Source organism: Felis catus, chromosome D2 (assembly GCF_018350175.1).
Source record: "Felis catus isolate Fca126 chromosome D2, F.catus_Fca126_mat1.0, whole genome shotgun sequence".
Taxonomy (NCBI): domain Eukaryota; kingdom Metazoa; phylum Chordata; class Mammalia; order Carnivora; family Felidae; genus Felis; species Felis catus.
The window spans coordinates 82557694-82580020 of NC_058378.1; the positions used below are offsets into that span (position 1 = coordinate 82557694).

At 47.9% G+C, this 22327-nt stretch overlaps 1 protein-coding gene across 4 annotated transcripts in view; it reads left to right on the top strand.

Moving 5' to 3' along the window:
* DOCK1 (dedicator of cytokinesis 1) overlaps nucleotides 1-22327 on the top strand; it is a 529364-nt gene that overhangs the window by 337824 nt on the left and 169213 nt on the right. The gene's annotated exons all lie outside the window — the stretch shown is intronic.

The following is a 22327-nucleotide window of genomic DNA, read 5'->3' on the forward strand; positions in this document are numbered from 1 at the left end:
TTGGAGAAACGGACCTGGAGATGGGGTGATTTCCTTGTGCCGATGCGGGGCTTTTTCCCCCTGGGGAAAGAGGGAGTTGAGCCCTAACCCCTCCTTAGCCTTCGTCAGAGGCGACCTTTGTCTATCTCTTGCCATCCATTTGCTGTCGTATTTTAATCACATGTGTTTATTAGCCCAAGTGTTTCTCACCCTGTCGAGGTTTTTGAAAGGTCTTTGCATTTTCTCATTTCAGCTTTAAAGAGTGAGCATTTTCTTCATACTTATTAAATATTAATCCTGTGCTCGGTTTATCATTTCGCTGTGAAGGCTGTTGGTTAACGTTCCAGCTCTTGTGTTCTCTACTTCCTGTAAGCACCAGCAATGATCATTGGGTTCTCAATCACATGTGATTTCTGGAAGAAATTCCCCCGACCTCCTTCCCCCCCGCCCCCTTATTTCTTATTGCATTTTTTATGGAGATAGTTATAGATTCATAGGCAGTGCGGTTGTAAAAAGAAATACAGAGAGATCTTGTGTATACTTTACAAAGCCAGGTTCCCTCGATGATAACGTTTTCCAAGACTATCGCACGATTCTGCTCCCAGGGAGTCGGCATGGATAGGATTCACCAGTGTTACGGATAGGATTCACCAGTGTTACGCCGATATTCCCATTGTACTTGTGTGTGTCCTCCGCGCCTGTTCTTGAATCCACCAGCACAAGGGGTCCCTCTTGTTGCCCATCGATAACACATCCTTCTCGCCCCTCCGCCTCCCCCCTCCCTAAACCCGGGCAGCCACTCCTATTTTCTCCACTTCTAAAATTTTGGCATTTCCAATGTGATACATAAATGGAATTCTACCGAATGTAACATTTCTAGGATGGACTTTTTTCACTCCGCTTAATTCCCTGGAGATTCACATGGGCTGTTGGGCATATCGATAGTTTCTTCCTTTTCTTTGTCTGGTGGCCTTGCAGGGTATGGATGGACCACAGATGGTTTAACCATTCATCTGACGAAGGACGTCTGGGTGCTTGCCAGTCTGGGGCTACTATGGATAAAGCTGCTATGCACATTCATGTACAGATTTGTGTGTGAACATAAGTTCATTTCTCGGGCATAAATGCCCTGGGGTAGGTACGCTGGGTTGTATGGTAACTACATGTTTAATTTTATAGAAGCTGCCAGGCGATAGCTGTACCATTTTACGTTCTCACAAGCGATGTAAGCACGATCCAGTGTTTCTGCATCCTTGCCAGCATTTGCTGTCCTCGCTATTTTTCGTTTTAGCCCTTGTGATAGATGTGTTGTGTGTCTCATCGTGGTTTTGATTTGCCTTTTCCCTGATGCAACAAACAGTGGCTTGCCATGTCATTGAAAAAACCGTAGACCTGGGTCTCTTGCTGAACAGAACCACAGGCAGGGCCCTGCGCAGAGTGCGGGAGGTGGTGGGTGCAGACTCTGCTCTCCACCTTGTGACCCCACACGTGAACTTGACCTGCGTCTCTCCTACAGAGTGGCCGTGGCCTGGCACCCAGCCTAGGCATTCTACACCCGGGGCAGGGGAGGGGGCACTGCCCCCTCAAAGGTCAGATGTGATTCATGCCCCAAAATTGTTTGATTCGGTGCCTCTGATCCCGGGGGTCCCACGGGGTAAACTGTCAAGGAAGGTGTGGCCACACTGTATTGATTTATGCTACTCTATGATGAGTGAGAGTCTGTTTTCAGTTTTAGCATGAAGATTGCATTGTCCCCTCTTCCCACCACTCTGCCGTCTGCCTCCTGCTGCCAGCCCTGAAGTCTGGGAGCATTACCCCAGAGCCACATGCGGGTGAAAGCCACGTGGTCTTTGCTTCCGAGTGAGGGGCACTTGTTTAGGGTTTCCTTCTCTGGATATTCTGTCCAGCTTCTCCCGACATGTTCTATTGTTTCTACAGTGAGAAGGTGGCTTGACCTGTGGCCTCTGGAATCACATGCTCCCTGTACATCAGTCTAGCCTTGTCCCTGTGTCCTTACTCACTAGGGCACCTCCACAGGGCCCAGCCTCATGACAGAGATGCAGGTGTGTGGTGGCATCTCAGACCCAAGCCTTTGCATCTTGCCACAGGAGGAGAGTCTTGTTTGGGGGGCAAGGAATATCTGTGAGGGAGAAGCCATAGGGTGCTGTGTCCTCATAGCAAGGGATGTGATGGACACTTTGGGGCATAAAGTCTTGTGTAGGTGATAAGAGAATTAAAGTCTGGGGGCGCCTGGGTGGCTCAGTCGATTAAGCGTCCAACTCTTGATCTCGGCTCAGGTCATGATCTCACGCTTCATGAGTTCAAGCCCCGCATCAGGCTCTTGAGCGGATGGCACGGAGCCTACGTGGGATTCTCTCTCTCTAACCCTTTCCCTCTCTCTCTTTCTCTCTCTCAAAATAAATAATAAATTTAAAAAAAAGAATTAAAATCTAGAGCGGGGAGCCCATCCTTTTATCTTGTTCAGGGTGCACGTAGGCTGTAGCCCCAAAGGGCATCTCGACAGGGGACACACTGAATATAAAATCCCTATAGTCTGACTCATGTTGCACATCAAATGTCGTACAGGATGGTCTAATCTAAAATCCTAGCACTGTGACACCAGGCCACCCAGCCGACAGCGTTTCCTCTGGCAGCGCTTTCCAAGGATGAGCAGCGTTTGTGTGTGTGTAAGTATACACGTGGTGCGTGTGTATGGGCACGCACGTGTGTATATGGACACGTTCACGGAGGAGTGTTGGTACCAAGTAAAATCTCCTTGATTTGCGGAGATTCTGGCTGTGAGAGGCTCAAATCCATCCAGGTCCCTCTCACACTGCCGCCTTCCCCAGGAGCACATTCCGAAGCCAACACGTACGGAGAGGCGTAAGCCACAACGGAGGCGTTTCGGTCAAAGTTTGGGCAGCAATGATCGTAATCTTCGTTCTGGAATCTTCCCACTGCCCCAAATGCTGCCCCCTCTGTTGAGTAAACAGTGTCAGTTTTTAGAAGCTGAATCAATTGGGTTTGGGAAGGAAAGGTATTACTTCGGTGCCACCAACTCGCTAAAACGTAAAACTTTTATCTCAAGACATCTGCTTTAGTGACCCTGCAGTTTTCTTTAACTTTGGGTTTAAACGCCAGCTTCAGAATGAAGCGTTGATTTCATTTTCTTATTGAATGCAGTCCTTCTTTGTGATGTGTTCCGTGTTTGCCCCCTAAGACTCAAGATGAGTATTTGGCTGCTTTCTACGTGCCAGGCGCCGCTGTGGGGACATGCGGTACTCGTGGCCGTAAAACCCACAGCAGCGCTCTGAGATGGCGGGGTTTTTGTGCCCACTTTACAGATGCAGAAATCGAAGCATAAAGCTTGGGTAACTCGCCAAAAGACGCACAGCTGGGAATTGATGGGGCCAGTATTTAAATCCCGAGCACACCCTCTAAACCACCCCGCTACCCTGAGTGTGTTTCCTGTCTTTCAAAGAGAGTGTTGTTGGTTTTAACCCTGGTGTCCTTCGAGTGGGACTTTCCTGCAAGATTTCCTACGTATCTAAGTGAATGTTAAGCCTGGAAGTCAAAACATTCTTACTCAGCTTTTGTCGCCATGAAAAGTGTATGCTGTTAAGGAGGATATCATTTACTACTGGAGTCCTGTTGTAAACTTCTAGAAGAATAAAAGGTCATTAATAGTGCAGTAAGATCATGTCCTGTAGAAGTTACGTAGATGCCACATAGCATCGTTTCTATGCCGTTTCTGCCTTTTTAAAAAATCTGTAACTTAATAGCTCGATACCTTCTGTGTTGCGAGACTTCCCTGCTCTTCCTCTGCTTGGCATGTATCAGAGGCTTCCTTGCCTCCACAGGAGGAGCAGTGATGCCCAGAAGCTTTCAGGAGTCCGTATTAAAATATTAATGGTACAGCTGGACACGCGGTTTTACCATCCCCAGCTTAGAAATGGACAAACTCAACCCCTGCGGTCTCCTAAACATTTGTGTGCTTGTTCAGCTTTGCATCTGCAAAGGCACCATCTCAACACCTGGGGCTTCTTAAATGTAATTAAAGATGGCACCCGTCAGTTCTGGTGCAACAACTCCAAAACCAAGAATCAAAGTTAGAAGACACAATGAATGTCCCAAGGACAGGAGTTGCTCGGTCGCCGTGTTGTGGATAGCAACTGACCGGTGGTGGCCTGAGGTTAGAGCTCCGCTGTAGGATCAGACAGTGCCAGATGGCAAGGTGACATTTAAGATAAGCACAGTTCAGATAGTAGAAATGTGCTTGCCTGTTATCCAGAAGTGCTTTAAAATCCTCCCGGAGGGAGGCAAAGGCTAAGTCTCCGTGTAAGATCTGAGGCTGTGTTGGAAGCAGAGACCTTCACCTGAGTCTCGAAGTGCTGGTATCCATCCTTGAACTCATATTAGCCAGCTTTTTCAGAGTTAAGCTTCACAGGATGGGCAGCGTAGTCTAATGTTGAGGACTCACGCTGCGACTCTTGAAGAGTTCTCCTTGGTTGCTAGCGGAAACGTGACCACTTGGTTGAGCTTCCGTGTCTTTCTTCTAGTCTTAGGACTTGGATTTGTCATAGAGGGTGTTTGTATGCTAAAAATCCCTGACTCGAATTTTAAGGCGTAGGAGTGATCCAGTAGGCATTGAGTCTACTCGCTGGTTTCACCGAATCTCTTTTTCACCTTGAAGAAAGCATCTGGTATTAACCTCCATAATGTCACTTGAGAAAGACACTTCTACACTCTACTGGGTGAGAAAAAGAGCAGTAGATTTTTAGAATTAGACTTTCTAACTCATAGCGAGTGCAGAACATGGTACAAAACCCTTTCTACGTTTGTCAACCATTCAGTCTTGGCAACAGAGCTAAAAACAAATTCAACTACCCTGGTTCGGATTCTCACTAGGCCTTGTTGTTTGTGTCCCTCTCTCAAGATGAAAAAGGAATAGAACCAACATGTTTACTTCCTCAGAATACTCCTACCTTGCAACAGCGATTATCCATCGTTTTGAAACATTCCTGTAGATTAGCACAGTTTCTGTGTCTTGTGCTTCTTGCTCTAAGCTGGGGCCAAAAGGAGATTATATTTATGACTTGTGGTTTATATCCTACCCACTTTCAGACAGGTCTTGGTCTGTTTTGCAAGTAGCGATTCGTAGGCCCCGAATATAAAATAAAACCACAGAGAAAACATAAAGCTCTCTAGAAGCCGAGCAACTTGAAGCTACCTGGAAGACAAAGCAAAAATAATGGTTTGCAAAATTCTCGCCGGATGATAAAAAAGTTCCTTGCCAGTTTGTCAGCGGAGACTGATGATATATGTTACAGATCCTTAAATGACATATCAAACAAGAGAACAGCACAGTTAAGGAATCGGTTGGGAAGTCAAAATTCTGCTCACAGAAAAGGGAAGAGATGGTCATTGCAATTTTGAAATGCTTAGGATATTGCCAGTTGGAATCTACTGGCTGTAACAGAGCCTGGTCATAATTGGACCTGTCTGGAAGACTAGCTTGTCAAATGAGTGGGTTTTGCTAACTTGCCAAATAGAGCATTGTCTAGTTGTCGACCGTTTAAACATTAAAGACCATCAGTCAGAAGGGATGGTCTGGTTTTACTATATCTGGAATCCATTTAATCTAATATTTGTCCTTAGCAACCCTGAAATTAAAAAAAAATTTTTTTTATTAACATTTATTGATTTTTTTGAGAGTCAGAGAGAGACAGAACACGAGCAGGGGAGGTGCAGAGAGAGGGAGACATAGAATCAGAAGCAGGCTCCAGGCTCCGAGCTGTCAGCACAGAGCCCGACACGGGGCTCGAACTCACAAACCGTGAGATCATGACCGAGCCGAGGTCGGTCGCTTAACCGACTGATCCACCCAGGCGCCCCGCAACCCTGAAATTGTGTCTCATCTCAGAATTTGTGAGATCATTATTGCTACTTCCTTCATGCGTCAAAGCCCTAGTTTCGATCATGGCCGTGTGGAGACTGTCCCAGAACAGTCCAGGCCGATGTTTGTACCATCTGTTTTTGACCACCTTTCTTTGGCCTACGGTGTTAGTGCATTTCTGTGTGGCCTCTTCTACGCCTTCTTCTCTCCTCCATGATTCAGGCGTCTTTTGACCGGGATTTGTTAGCCTCAATGCATGAATACAACGTACTATGTTTCCACCACCCTGATTGTGCACATCACATATTCACACACGCATACTTGCGTGTAGCTCCTTCGTGGGGTAAATTTCCCATGCACATTTTTAAAACGTAGCCATTTCTCTCCTTTTAAACGCAGCACATTTCCCCACTCATAAGTAGTATCCATCAGATGTATCAGAGTCCAAGATGGCAAGCTCATGGATGTTTCTGCCAAAATTAATCTGGCGTATAGTCAGGACAAGAAAGGGCCTTAAGCCTTAGAAAGGTATTCTACCTTTGAGATGCCAGGCTTCTTAAGGATAAATCATGATAATGCTCAGAAAGCAAATTTGCACGGTAGGCTGTTTGCAGGTACAGCGCCATTTGGTTTCATTGCTGTGGAAGAATTTTTGTCCTTGTCCACACTGTGCCCTGGGCTCAGAGCAGAGGAAATGTGCCACTTGCCTTAGGGTGAGAGAAAGCGAGGTGGGGGGTCCCCACTCACTGGGGATCTGCCTCAGGGGCCCTGACAACAGCGATAGCTGAAAACGGCCCAGTCTGGGAGGACTGTGTTTTCCTGCTCAATCTCCTGCTCAGGAAACACCTCTCCCGTGAAAGGACACGCAGCTGAAATCTTTGTGCAAGTTGAAAGCATGAATATAAAGCATTTGGGGCTCCGGAGACTCTTGGATTATTTCTCCTGAACATCTTTTTACTTCCTTTGAAGCCTGAGGTTTTAGTTGATGTTGTTACTTTTAATTTAATTTATTTTTTAAATTTACCGGTTTCCTACCGAGGCTTTGCATATCCAACGGCTTGAAGATTTTAAGCACACCTCAGAATCCTTTTTCCCTTTGAAACTGTATACAGTTTCAGGCCGTTGACAGAAACACTGTCACCACACAACTTGCTGAAGACCACAGGAAAAAAAATAAATAAATAAGTATTGTTTTTCGGTGGAAGAAAGAGGAATTCAACGTCAGTATAATGAAAACATTCTGGAATGAAAATTTCCCCGGAGCTCAGCATGCCCACGTTTCACCCAGCTCTCGCACTTAATAATATCGGTCTTTGAACTTGTGTGCTTCTCCAAGGAAATTGGCCTCACCTGAGATGTCTTGCTGCTCAGACCCCAGTTTGTAGACGGTGAAGGCACAGGCCTGCCTCCTTGGTTGGGCCAACCGGGGCTATCCCTGAGCACGGTTCTGGCTGGTCTCCTGGGGAAACACGGGAGATGTTTCTCTGGGGCTTGGCTGGCCACCGTGAAGCCCTGGGATTTCAAGACGGATGTTGATTCAGATCTAGTAAGGGCACCTTGGATCTCTGAGCAGGACTTAGACCCCCACCCATGTGGTACTTTGCCACCAGTTTGCAGTTCCACGTATCCTTTATGGCATTTTCATAAATTATTTTAGTACTTTCCATATAGTTATCCAACGGTATGCGTGCTTTTGCTCTGTGCTTAATAATTAAGCTTGGCCTGAAAACAAATAATTCCAGATTTTACCTCGTTCTGTATAACCAATTTATCACACGTAACGCAGATCTTTTATACAGTTGGGTTTTATTCAAATTGCCTCTTTATTTAATTCAGAGATGAGAACTCAAGCTACTCTTCAAAGGCATGGCAGTGATGAAGAGCCCTTAGCCGGGACTCTTATTGAGGGAAGCTCGTTTCAGAGGAAAGTTTTGAAAGGGCAAAGTCTGCTGAAGAATTCTCAGAGACACTGCACACCTTGCTGTGAGCTCGTGGCTGGCGTTGATGAGGCCGTCTGCCGGCACTTAATCCTGGAGGACGTACTTCACTTCACGAGAAACGATGCCAAGCACACTCTCTGTTTGATACATGAAATTTCTTGCAATGCGCATGACAAAATGGAGGAAATACATTTTATTAAGGTCACCCTCCAGATCCCTTTGTCCTAAATGTTCACCACCAGTGCTACCGGGACTTCGAAAAAATCATGTGCAGTGTAAGACCCTGTGCTGTTACGCTTTTATTTCAAGTCTAGGATGGGAGGGAGGCGGCAGCCGATGTGGATTGAATGCCTGGTGAGATGCCAACATGGTCTTTGGCACCTTTTCCGTGGTTCTCAGCCACGGGGGATTTGGCCCCGCCCAGGGGACATGGCAGTGTCCAGGCACATTTTTGTTGTCGCGGCTCGGGAAATGAAGGCTGCTGACATCTAGACTCCTGGGATACTGCTAAACGTCCTTCCATGTACAGGATAGCCCCCTTTAAAGAATCACTCAACTCAAAATGTTAAAAACCCCATTTTATAGATGGAAAAAACTGAATCTCTGTGATGTCAGGTAATTAATAGTAATATATGTGATTGATTGCAGTGACCCTCTTCTCTTTATTTGCACATTTCTTCGCCACCTTTTCCTGCCGCATGACCCCAGCAAAGACAGCATCCCTTAGAATGAACCCTAGGGGCCATCCTCTGAGGATGCCAGGGCTGACCTTTCATGTATTCAGGTGGTGCCTGTGAATTGGAGGCATTTTTCTCCAAGATGCCCTGGCAGGTGCTCCAGCTTTATGGCAAATCTCTGTGGGCGTGGTCCAGGCTCACATGGCCATGGGAGCAAGAAGGGTATAGAGAGGCCAGTCCTACTGACATGAATTTAGATCCATCCCGCCCCTCCTAATGGCTGGCCTGTAGGACATGTGTAGAGAATATTAGCAAGTGTCTCTTCTGGGGGAGTTTGTGTATGTGTCTTTTATAAAACATTATACATAAGTATAAAATTATAAATTATAAATAAATAGGATTCCACATATAAGTGAGATTACACCAGTGTTTGTCTTTTCTTTGTCTAACATATTTCACTTAGCATAATGCCCTCAGGGTCCACCCATGTTGTCACAAATGGTGAGATTTCATCCTTTTGTGGTTGAATGATTCTCCATTATCTCTATCTGTATCCCATGTTCTTCATCCATTTATCCATCTATGGACACATAGGTTGTTTCTGTGTTTTGGTCTTTGTAAATAATGGTGCAGTGAACGTGGGAGTGCAGATATCTTTTCAAGATAGTGTTTGAGTTTCCTTTGGAAATCTCCCTGGAAGGAGACTTGGTCCGTTATGTGCTAGTTCAATTTTTTTTTTTTTTGGAAGAATCTCCATACTGTTTTCCACAGTGACTACACCAGTTTACATTCCCAATAGTCATACACAAGGGTTTCCTTTTCTCCACAAACTCACCAATATTTATCTCTTATAGTGTTGATAATTTCCATTTTAACAGGTGCGAGGTGATATTTTACTGTAGTTTGATTTGCACGTCCCTGATGATGAGTGATGTTGAGCATCTTTTCATAGGCTTGTTGACCATCTGTCTGTCTTCTTTGGGAAAATGTCTCTCTGGAAAAATGCCCATTTTTTAACCGGTTTTGTTTTTGCAATTGTGTTATGTGAGTTTTTTATATGTATTTTGGATATTAACCAGTTATTTTTGAATGTTTAGTCCTTACCTCACTTGCCTTCTCTGCTTGCAGGATAAGAACCTTATGTGTGTTGCAGATACGTTTTCCTATTCAGTTACTGCTATGTGTTTTCTTTCTCTCTCTCTCTCTCTCTCTCTCTCTCCCTTTTTTTTTTTTAAGTTTTTTTTTTAAATGTTTACTTATATTTGGGAGAGAGAGAGAGGGAGGGAGGGAGGGAGGGAGGGGGAGGGGCAGAGAGAGAGGGAGACACAGAATCCGAAGCAGGCTCCAGGCTCCGAGCTGTCAGCACAGAGCCCGACGCAGGGCTAGAACCCACAAACCACGAGATTATGACCTGAGCTGAAGTCGGACGCTTGACTGAACCACCCAGGCATCCCTTTCTGTCTCTCTCTTAGTAGTGGTTTTCTTGGTTGACATTAAACATTTTCATTTTAAATATTTTTTCCTTTGGAAAAAATCTTCAATGACTCTTGCAGAAAAAAACTGAGTGGACTTCCTGCTGGCGAATTGGTTGTAACCAGCATGGTGACTGTCCAGATACTAAGGGAGCCTGCTGCCTGGTATTGTAGATTCTGTCTATATAGAAGCTCCATGAAATACAGTTCCTGAAACAAAATTATCTTGAAGACTGAACATGGAATCACACCATTAACTACCAAACTCCTGCTATTTTCTAGACATGGGATCAGAAATAAAATTGACTAATAATTTTATTATTATTCCACCACTTAAATTGTTTAAAAATCACATAAATGTAATATATTTTCAGATTTATAAAAAAATGATAATAATATTTTTCATCTTTTTATTAATTTTTTTTAATTTTAGAGAGAGAGCATGTGAGCGGGGTGAGAAGCAGAGAGAGAGAGAGAGAGAGAGAGAGAGAGAGAATCTTAAGCAGGCTTCACTCTTAGCACTGAGCCCAACACTGGGCTCGATCCCACAACCCTGGGATCATGACCTGAGCTGAAATCAAGAGTCGGACACTCAACCAACTGAGCCACCCAGGTGCCCCAAGATATGATAATAATATTTAGTATAATTTCTGCATAGAATCAAAATGTCAATAGGATTGTGGCATCTTCTATACACTTCTGCTCATACAAGATGCTTTTATGTGTCCCTTGTTCTTTGCTCATGGAATTCTACACATTGGCGCTTGAATCTTTGATGCTGCTTGGGAGAAATCCCTCCTTGTCACTATGATGGCTGGTCAACGCCCAGTGACCCTGCCTGGCGCGTAGCAGGTGCTCAACAAAGAGTAGCTGCCTAACTGAAAGAATGTCGATGGGAAATGTTTTTTCTTACAAAGTCAACCGATAAAAGTACGTGACACATTTTTGTAGCCGTGCTTTTCCAGGAATACAATGCAGTTACCCATTTTATATTTGTGTCCACAAAGAAATCATTCCAGAAAGAAATAACCCCACCAAGAAATAATTTCAGTTGTGTTTTTCATGAAAACGAAAAATGGTACTTCTTATTATCTTCGGGATCTGTTAGCTAGTGAATTTCCTTAACTGAGAGTTGGTCTAAACTTACGGGCGAGGGTGATCCACCTTCGTACCTATGTGCGGGCGTCCCTAAACAGCAGGGAGATTGCTGTCTGCTGTTTCTTGTTGACCTTTCCAATAAGACTTCACAGGAGGGTTTTTACTTAATACTGTACCTGTCAAATTCCCAGAGCTGCAAGGAAATTGAAGATACAAATTATATTGTAAAGTGAAATATTTTGTGTTAGTCTACAGTTTGGTTGATTTAGGAAGAAAATGAACACTGACAGCTTGGTCTTTTCAGTTCACTGGATTCTAATGGCTCAGAACAAAAGCCCTCGACGGAAAGCCTCTTCCCACGTTGCTGTATCAGAGATGGCCCGAGCTGTTCTCCGTGCTTAAGACCCGGTGCCCCTCAACTCCCATGTCATGGATACACGGGGCCTGAACGAGGGACAGACAATGCTAAGTGTGAATATTTGTGAATATAAATATTAACCATCCCCAGCAGGGGAGAGTGCTTGAGCTGTCCGGCCGTTTGGGCGGCTCTTTCTTTAGCCCTTGACGGTTTTCTTAGCACGCAATCTATTTTTCATAGCAGGAAAGATCTCTCCCCCAGTCTGTCTGATGCGTTGCCCTCGCCTCACTAACATGGGGCTGCTTGGGATTCAGAGGCCTGGGAGAGTAGGTCAGAGGGCGCCTCTCCATCTCTCCTTTTCTGTGATTCTTGACAGCCCATCTTCTCTCCTGATGCATTGTGTTCAGGGGGGCAAAACCCTGAGGTTTCCGGCAAGAGCTAGAAAGTCCTAAATGGTCAGATTGAGCTCCTCTGCTGTGCTACAGCGGGATGGGATGTATGTTCTGAAAAGGTGGGGGAGTGTTTCATCAGGCCTTACTCCTTTGATGGAAGCTAAGCCATAAATACTTCCCAGTTAGGGTTTCTTCGGGGCATTTTCCTCATCTTGGTCCTGACTGCAGTGGTCGCATTTGACAGGTGGCAGTCAGGGCTCTCTCCCTGGAACCGCTCCCCCCCCACCCCCACCCAGTCCCTTCCACGTGGCAGCTGGCCTCCTGGCTGCTTTCCCTGCCCTCCCGGGGGATGAAGGGGTCAGAAATCTGATTTGATTCTTCAAACGGAATGTTATTGCTTGACTAAAGTAAAAGGCCATCTCATCCCCGTCTGATGCTGCGGTTTATTGTGCGGAAGGTATTTTTAATTCGCCACTCACCTGCGGATGATCTGGGCATTGAATGGAGGAGTCTAGCTGAATATTGGATCGATTTGTTTATTTTTGGTACTAAACCTAAGAATTAAGCTTGGTTTAAAGAGAATGGAGTGCTCCTCTTTTATGAGATACCCTGAGGGTAAACATGGTCTGCGTGTCATTTATGGGGGCCTGGCTCTTCTGAGCGGTATTTCTCAAACAGGTATTCTCTCTTGGACCTTAAGGTCCCTCACATACAGTGCATCTCGAAGTGAGTTTCTAATGGCGAGGAAAATGGGAGAGAGGGGAAATGTCCCACTTGTTATTTCTATTCTACCTGTCGGATGGATTTGGGGTGGTTTTCCAGTTATAGGAAACCATACGTAACAAGACAGCACCTAAAAAGTAACCTCAAAGGAGGGGCGCCTGGGTGGCGCAGTCGGTTAAGCGTCCGACTTCAGCCAGGTCACGATCTCGCGGTCCGTGAGTTCGAGCCCCGCGTCGGGCTCTGGGCTGATGATGGCTCAGAGCCTGGAGCCTGTTTCCGATTCTGTGTCTCCCTCTCTCTCTGCCCCTCCCCCGTTCATGCTCTGTCTCTCTCTGTCCCAAAAATAAATAAACGTTGAAAAAAAAAATTAAAAAAAAAAAAAAAGTAACCTCAAAGTGATTGTGTAGTGAGATGGGGATCTTTGTGGGTAGAAGGGGCCAGAGGGAACCCCTGGGAACCTGGCACGTTGTAAAGCAGCCCATTCTCTCCCAAGCCTTGCCAAGCCCAGACAAATGAGGGACACTGTGAGTTCCAGCCTTCTTGGGGTCTGATCAGATAGGCACAGTCTTTCTCCACAGGAGGCCCACTTTCCCCTGACTATAGTTTCTAAGGGAATTTCTTTTTTTTTTTCTAATTTTTTAAAAAAATGTTTATTTGTTTTTGAGAGAGAGAGAGAGCGCATGTGCTCAAATGGGGAGGGGTGAGAGAGGGAGACACAGAATCTGAGGCAGGCTCCAGGCTCCGAGCTGTCAGCACAGAGCCTGATGCGGGGCTCGAACCCACGAATTATGAGATCATGGCCTGAGCCGAAGTCAGACACTTAATGGACTGAGCCACCCAGGCACCCTGAGGGAACTTCTTAATGCCATCCTTGGAAGTGGGGCAGGAGTGGTTTTTGTTTTGTCTTACTTAATAGAAAATGTCCTCAATGGTGGACCTGAAGAAGTGGTATAGCCCTTCTTTGTATATTATTCATCATGGTCACCTGTCCAGAGTCAGGACGGAAAAGCGATCGCCTGATGAGCTTTCTAAGATTGCTAAGGTTGCGTCACAGGAAGGGCTCACTTTGTAGACGGAGAAGCACGCCCGCTTTATGGCGGGTCATACTTCGTTTTCAGCACACCCTTGGGAGCCGGGTGGCTGTGGGAGAGTGGTCCCCTCCCCCCCACCATGGGCCACCTATGGGATACTAACATTCTGGAAAGATTCATGTTAATGTATGCCAAGTGATGCTTGGCATCCACTGATGCTGGAGGGAATGACCTCCCCATGCCCATGACTATTATTACTAGACTGTTGTTGCATTAGGGGTCGAGCTTTGGGGGCCTGGAGAGCAGGTGGCTCATGAGGCTCTGGCCTCTTTCTCTCCGCTGTCCGTGGAGCTGCGCTTGCAGGAGGGGCAGCTCGCCGGGCTATCCGCATAGAGCTTTGTGGTGCCGGTGACCCCTGTTAGTGGGTGGACATCAGTCCTGCGGTGAAGTTTTGTGATTCAGTGCGTCCCGACCCCACCCTGCCTGGGTGGACTGGAATGACTTTATATTTTAAGTGTTGTGCACATCCAGGGCTTCTGGCCTGAGAGGGTATCAACCTCCAATTTGGCCCCGAGTCCGGGTCCTGGCACTGAGCGTGACCGGGGGATGGGGCCCAGCTCTGTGCCCCGTCTGAGGTTCCAGGAGATCGTTCCCTGTAGCCCCTGTGGTGCTTTTGACATTGTGGTCTTCCCAGGGTGAATGAAGCCCATGTTCTCTGACTGCTTCAACCTCTTTTTGCCTGTTGGAGGCCTTGAACCTGAGTTCTCTACCACCCCAGACAACGGCTACTCCAAGGAAGCCAGACCCCTGCCGACTGAGGCCCCCAAAGGAGAGCTTGCTTTCTGTGCTGCGAGCCGTGGGGTCCTCACTGGGTAGCACCTGTCTCCCTGCTCAGCCCGTACAGCTCTGACAAGAAAATGCACCTCGTAGCTGTTCCCATTTAATTAAAAAAAAAATTAATGTTTATTATTTTTGAGAGAGAGACACAGAGTACGAGCAGGGGAGGGGCACAGAGTGAAGGAGACACAGAATCCAAAACAGGCTCCACCTCTGAGCTGTCAGCACAGAGCCCGACACGGGGCTCGAACCCATGAACTGTGAGATGATGACCTGAGCCGAAGTCAGACACTTAACCAGCTGAGCCACCCAGGCGCCCTGCTGCTCCTGCTTAGTTTACAGAGCTTTGGGGGTGGGGGAGGGAGTCAGACCCTAAAACCTTTCCTGGACAGTGAGTGATCGGGTCCCCGGGGTGGGGGGGCGGAGCGTGGAAGTGCTCCTTTAGTGGAGGAGCTATGGTCTTCCACATCTGTGTGCCGAGGTCCCTGCACAACATGTCCTTTCTGCAGGTGGCAGTGTCTGTGTCAAGGGTTGGGCCCAGTGAGGCCTCCAGAGCTGTGAACGCTTCAGAGTTCTGGGCATGGAAAAGAGGAAGAAGGATCTGGTAGCTTCAGAATGGCCTCCGGTTAGCTCCATGCAAGACCAGCTCTGCAGGAGGACGTGGCCGGACCCCCAGTGATGAAGTTCAAGGCAGATTTTGCAGCGGTTGCCTTGGGACTGGTCAAAAGTCTTGAGCTTAGACTTAAGGGGAATTATTTTTATTCGGTGGGATTTCTGATTTGTTCTGTGAGGGACGAGTCAGGATCACAGACTCCCAGAGCGAAGGTGTGCCTGAGGCTGGGAGGTGGGAGGTCTGGGAGTCCAGGAGAGAGCTTTTTACCCACGGTCATGTGGCATCAGTGTGACGAAGGGAAAGCAAAAAAAAAACCAAAAACAAAAACATGAGGTGCCACGTTGTCGTGTAGCTTCCTTTTCTCGTTAATTTTTTTTTTTTTTTAATTCTGCTGCTCATAGAAAGAGAATATTTATCACCTTGGTTATTTAAACCTGTGATTGTGTCCGGATGCCGTGGGAGGCTTATGGTGGTTTGGTGCACTGAGCCCTGCAGGTTAGCAGAGAACATCTTTAAGTCCTATCCGGAGGTTGTTACGTGCATTGGGCCGTCTCTTGTAGACAAACACATCCTGCTCTGCCTCATTGCTGAATTTCACTTTTCTTGGGCCTTTGTTTCTTTAAAGTAATTCCCTTTGGATTTCTAGGTTTCATCTTGAAAACCAATTTCTGCTTCAGGGTTGAGCTATCCAAGGACAGGTCTTTTTCTTACCCCCAGAGCTGCACGTAAACTTGTTATTGGATGGATGTGGGGATAAAGGGGGATCTAAAGGTGTGCCCAGCCTTCTGGAAATTCTCGAAAGGGAACAAATAAAGCATGAAAATAGCGTGAAGCTTCCGAGTTTGCCAGTTCCCAGACTCTTTGTTTTTTATTGTTTTTAAAGTTTATTTATTTATTTTGAGAGAGACAGGGACAGTGCGAGTTGGAGAGGAAGAGAGAGAATCCCGAGCAGGCTCTGCGCTGGCAGTAGGGCTCGAACTCACGAAACTGTGAGATCATGACCTGAGCGAAAATCAGAGTCAGAAGCTCCACTGACTGAGCACCCCCAGGCGCCCCCAGACTTTTTAATTGGCAGCCTGTGTGCAGAAATTACACTTTCCGTAAACTGTTTGGGGTGACCTTAGTGTTCATTCCATGGACAGTGGCCATCGTTGGCTGTGTCCGCACCTGTGCTCCCTCTGTCCGGCTTGACCAGTCTTCCTCCACGTCCTCCCTGTCATATCCCTCTCATCACTCACGCTCATCCAGATGCTGAGATCTCTCTTTGTCAGACGCCAGTGCTGAGATCTCTCTGGTCCAGACATCCGTGCTGAGATCTCTCTTCCAGACGTCAGCTCTGAGATCTCTCTGGTCCAGACGTCCATGCTGAGATCTCTTTGGTCCAGACGTCAGTGCTGATATCTCTCTCTTCCAGACGTCAGCGCTGAGATCTCTCTGTTCCAGACGTCCGCGCTGAAAGCTCTCTGGTCCAGACGTCTGCGCTAAGATCTCTCTGGTCCAGACGTCCGCGCTGAGATCTCTCTGGTCCAGATGTCTGCGCTGAGATCTCTCTGTTCCAGACATCAGTGCTGGGATCTCTGTTCCAGACGTCAGCGCTGAGATCTCTCTTCCAGACGTCAGCACTGAGATCTCTCTGGTCCAGACGTCCATGCTGAGATCTCTCTGGTCCAGACGTCCACGCTGAGATCTCTCTGTTCCAGACGTCTGTGCTGAGATCTCTCTGTTCCAGACATCAGTGCTGGGATCTCTGTTCCAGACGTCAGCGCTGAGATCTCTCTTCCAGACGTCAGCTCTGAGATCTCTCTGGTGCAGACGTCCGTGCTGATATCTCTCTCTTCCAGACATCAGCGCTGAGATCTCTCTGTTCCAGACGTCCGCGCTGAGAGCTCTCAGTTCCAGACGTCCGCGCTGAGATCTCTCTGGTCCAGACGTCCGTGCTGAGATTTCTCTGGTCCAGACGTCCGCGCTGAGATCTCTCTTGTCCAGACGTCCGCGCTGAGATCTCTCTGGTCCAGACGTCCGCGCTGAGATCTCTCTGTTCCAGACGTCAGTGCTGGGATCTCTGTTCCAGACGTCAACGCTGAGATCTCTCTGGTCCAGACGTCCGTGCTGAGATCTCTCTGTTCCAGATGTCAGTGCTTTCATCCCTTCACTGGACTCTCGTGCAGTGTTCCTCCTCTGGGTCTTGAACACCTGAGACATTTGGTGCACATCACGTTCAAGTAAATGTTGTAACTCCTCAGCCACGCGGCGGCTGCTCGAGGAGGGAAACCAAGAGGCAGTGGGTGGCCACAAGGGCGCTGGAGGCATCAGCCCAAGGCTCAGGTTCTAGGTTCACAGAGTAGCCACATCGTGTCAGCCGATTCCATTAAATCTGGAGTCTCTGCTTCCTGGTTCCTGAGTGGAGGTAATAGGGGTTTATTTACAATGAGCATCTCAGAAGATGCTGTAAAGCAAATAACTGGCCTGCAGCCGACACACCGTAGCTTAAGGGAAATAGTGAAGAGTTTGATGTCTGTGAGAATGAAGACTTTTCCGCAAGTACCCTGGTCCTCATGGAAATAGAAAATGGAGAGATGTTGCAAATAAGCAAAAGACGGAGCTCTTGTCTTAACTCCATCGGAACATCTTTAGCCCAGTGTGATGTCCTCAGACGCAGGTGCAGGTGTAATTCCGTGCTGCTACGTAACGGGAGAGAATTTCACCGTGCTGTCTCACCGTGGCATGCTTTGTGAGATGTGCATGTGTTGTTGTTCACGCGTGGGAAAGGTGTGGTTGTGGCTCTGGGGACACAGAAAGTACATGGCAGAGCAGACCCAGCCCCCAGGGGCCCCAGGTGTCTGAATTATCAGAGTTCAGGGTATTTGGGAAAGGACAGACAAGAAACAAACTGACAAGCAAATTAATAAACCAGAGTCTAACCACGAGAAAAACTTCAGACGGACCCAGATTGAGGGACCTTCTGCAAAGTGCCTGACTGGCTTCTCAAAACTTGTCAAGATCATCAAAGGTGGGGAAGAGTCCAAGAAGCTGTCACAGCCACAGGGGCCTGAGGGGACATGAAGACTACAAATGATGTGGTTTCTAGATGAGATCCTGGAACAGGAGAAGGACATTAGGAGGAAACTGGTGAGATCCGAGTAAGTCGTGGGGTTCAGTGAATAGCAATGAGGCAGTGCTAGTTGCTTGACGGAGACAAATGTACCACGGCAACCAAAGAGCCTGAGTGTGGAGTGGCTGCCAGAACTCTCTACAACTTTTCTGTACATCTGCACCTAAGATTTATGTTTATTTCAAATTAAAGAAAAAAAAAAAAACCAAAGGGGCAAATTGGGGAATATCCAGTGGTGATGAGGATCCCCCAGAGGATTTGAAGGGCAGCTGTGACAGACTGGGGCGCCTGCCTGAGAGCCGCTCCTCCGTGAAGGGCTCCCGGGGGGCAGCAGTTAGGCAGCATTCTAAATGATAGGTAGATGGGAGAATGTTCCAGACAGAGAGAGCAGGTGCCACAAAGCTCTCGGGTAGAAGGAGCAGGAAGAAGGCCGGTTTACAGTGACAGCAGGGATTTATTTTGAAATGGAAAGTTGATGGACAGTTTAAAACCGAGAAGTGGCATCACTGACCTGTGTTTTCATGACACTGGTCTGCAGCGTAGGCAGAAACCGAGTTGGAGCACGAGTTAGGAGCTCGTGGCATAACGTGGGCCGGACAGGCTGTGGCTGGGGCTCAGGTGGTCTTGGGGGAGAGGAACCAATGGAGGATTGTGGTGTGTTTCAGGGGGAGGGGGGTCAGGTAGACTGCTCTAGAATATGCAGGGAGGGAAGGAAAATGAAGAAGCTGGGTTTTTGGCTGGAGCCACAAGGGATTGGTGGGGTTTTTGAGGAGAGTCCAGTTTAGAGGGGTGGGGCCCTCACGGGCTCTGTCCTGACCTAGCTCCCTGTTTCTCAGCCTGATTTTCATTATCACCCTCCTAAGGAGAAGGATTAGATTAGATTTACATTTAATTAAGAGACATTAAGTGCTAACAAATAAGCTTTTGCAGGGGAGGGTGTGCTTTGGAAGGCTGCGGGCCGGTATAATATCTTTGTCTTCCCCGAGAACCCATTTCCACCCTCTCGGGGTAGACGTTGGCTCCATGGAAAATGCGTGGCCCCGTGAATGACGAGGTGCCTGGGCGGCCGTGGGCAGTGGGAGGGCGGATCTAGGCAGCAAGTGGAGATTTCAGCCTGAGGTTCGGGAGAAAGGGAATGTGCGAAGGTACAGCGTGGGGCGTCCCTAGCATTCAGATGATGCCTCTGCGGCCACCTGGCGAGTGACTGTTGCTGGGAAGAGAAGCAGACCAGGTGAAACCCCGGGTCTCCCTCCCTTTTAGGAGCTTCACAGTTGAAGCTAAGCCAGCAAAGCAGTTGCAGAGAAAAGTTGCTGCTGTCAGGAGAAGAGTCCGAGACGGGAAGATGGTGTTCCAGAGAAGCCGTAGGTTCTTCCACACGGGGTCACTGCCAGCGTGGACCAGGGCAGTGCCCTTGGCGTGGTGAGGGGGAGACCGGCCCGTAGGGGCCCAGAGCAAGTGGGATGTTGAAGTGGGTACCTCCTTCAGGATTTGGGGATGCCAGGGGTCACAGTGAGGGGGTCTGGAGGGGGCTGTGGTATAGACGGGTCTATATGGTCGCTGTTGATTTGGGGCATGCCGGGAGAGAGGAGCGGTGAGCGGTGGCCTGGAGGCCGGTGGGAGCCGTGAGGTCCATGCCGGAAAATGTGGAAGGGGAAGGGCTGGCCATCGATGGGACCAAGTACGGTCAGTCCGTTGGGACAGGAGAGAAGGCGGAGTGGGCACAGTGGTCAACACGGGGCTAGATGTGGGGACTGGATGAGGAGAAAGACTATGTGTGGTTTCTTTCTGTTTTCTCGCTGGAGTATGACACGAGGTCATTAGCAAGAAGGGGTTTAGGGAACAAAGATTAAGATATACCTGTGTCTGTGATGACCACGTGAATCTTTCATCTGCGCCCTGTTCCCTGGCAGATCACACTCGTGGGTACAGAGTGAGCGTGAGGTCCCTGGATCTCAGGCTGCCCTCTTACCTAAGCCTGGGAGAGGCCTCATAAGCGGATACGTCTAAAAAGATACATTGCTTTAAATAACTCAGGTGAAATCATCCTTCTGTGAACATTTCTAGATGGATCTTGTCTTTTAAGCTTCAGTGAACCCTATTAGCCATCAAAACCGTCCAGTCTCTCAAAATAGCCCTCTCGCAACGTTCCTCCCACACACCCGCGTCGCGGCTGCGTGGCCACTGGAGAGGCTGGGGTGGGGTGTGCGCTGTGCCAGGAGGGACCGGAGGCCACCGGCCTCCTGATGTCTGAAGTGTAGACTCTCTGAGGCCCTATGTGTCTCCTTCTGTTTAATTCAAAAGAGGGCTTTGGTCTCTGGGAATGGGCAGCACGAAGCCTGTGTCTGCAGGTGCCTTGACCCGCTCACGGCCTTCCCTCCCCTTGGGCGGTGACTTCTACACTTGATCTTAGCCAAAAGGCGAGAAGCGATTGGGCGGTGGGTTCTGTGATGCTGAGGCATCTTCCATGACCCCTTTCCTCTGCCGCAGCCTCAGCTTGGAGATTCCTGGAAGACTGGGCTCTCTTCCTCTTCTCGCGTCCCATACTTCATGGCTTCCTCCCCTCGCCATGTTCCTTAAGAACAACAAAGGCAGGACATTTCGGGCCCCAGGTGTGGTACGCTCTAGTCCTTCCATTTGTTAGCAGGTTTTGAATGCACAGCTCTCCACAGAGCTTCTTTATCAGGCCCAGGAAATCGTGACTGCAGCAAAAATTTTGAGAACCAAACACTTCTTCTATCGCCCCAGTTATTCTTTGGTCTTCATGAGGCTACTTCCTTTCCTACTTCGCCATTGCAGAATGCACAGAGGGACTTTGGAGATCACATGGTAAGCGTCGCTGACTTCACCTTCCTGGTTCCTCAGAGACATAAGATGAATATCCCTGGTACCTGCGAGCAGCGGTCAGTATGTGCCGAGCTCAGAAAGCTAATAGCCTAGATGCACATTCCTACAGAAGGGTCTCCTCTCTTGGCCCCGCTGGAAACTTCATGCCGGCTGGGGCAGCCATGATGAAGGGATTCCTCTCTTCCCTGCCGCCATGTTGAGGGTTGGGAGCAAGCTCCATTGAATCATAATCAGTTTTTCCCTTTCAGAAAAGATGTCAATGTAGAAATATCCATTGAGCACCAGTGATCCCAATGGACTTTTAATTAACTTTTTTTTTCTTTTTTCTTTTTTTTCTTTATTTATTTTGAGAGAGAGAGGAGTGCAGGCAGGGGAGAGGCAGAGAGAGAGGGAGAGAGAGAGGGAATCCCAAGCAGGCTGTACACTGTCAGCACAGAGCCCGACACGGGGCTCGAACTCACGAACCTTGAGATCATAACCTGAGCCACAACCAAGAGTCGGACGCTTGACCGAGTGAGCCACCTGGTGCCCCATAATTTTTTTTTTCTGTTTTCAGTACTGCAGAAGCGTTTCATTCAATTCAATCATAACATAATTGATTGTTAATTGAAACATTTGGTGAGGTCATGAATCACTGAAAACATAATACGCATATACCACCCACACTTAACTTGCAAGCGGTAAGTGCACGTCCATTTCACGAGGAAGGTCTGGCACTCTGCTTCAGTTTGGTAGCTTGAAGACGGGTCTCCTGGTGAACCTGTCACATCATCATCCGGGCATATGACGCCTCTGGTGCCATGCCCTCCTCCCGCTTGCATAGCAGTTTGAACTCTTTTTGGATCACTGGGGCCCTTCTGGGGGGTCTCATGCCCACCTGAGCCCACAGCAACTGAGTTGTCACCACCTGTTTTCAAAGTGATTCATCTTTGTTGTCTTTTCAAAGCTTCCAACTTCATTTTCACATAAAAGTCAACTTCCCTTTGATGGTCGTAGGCTGTCAAGTTATGTAATATTTTCAAGTAAATCAGGAGGTTATGCAAACAGGTTTAATGAGTATAAACCAGGTTGAGAACACATACAACTGTGTGTACAGGCGTGTCTGTGTGCTTCGTGCTCAGTGGTACCATCGCTCAGGGAACTATTGAATGGAACCCGTGGCCCATGGTGTCATTGTTGGACAGATTAAAACAAAACAAAATAAAACAAAAACCTCTGTTAACGTAAAAACTAGATCCTCCTTGGTTAGTGTTGGGTGTAAGGGATTTTGTTTACGGGTGTCTCTCAAATCCATGCACATTAGAAGAAAGCGACCTACTCTAGATTGTGTTGGACGTTTCCAAGCAGAGACATCG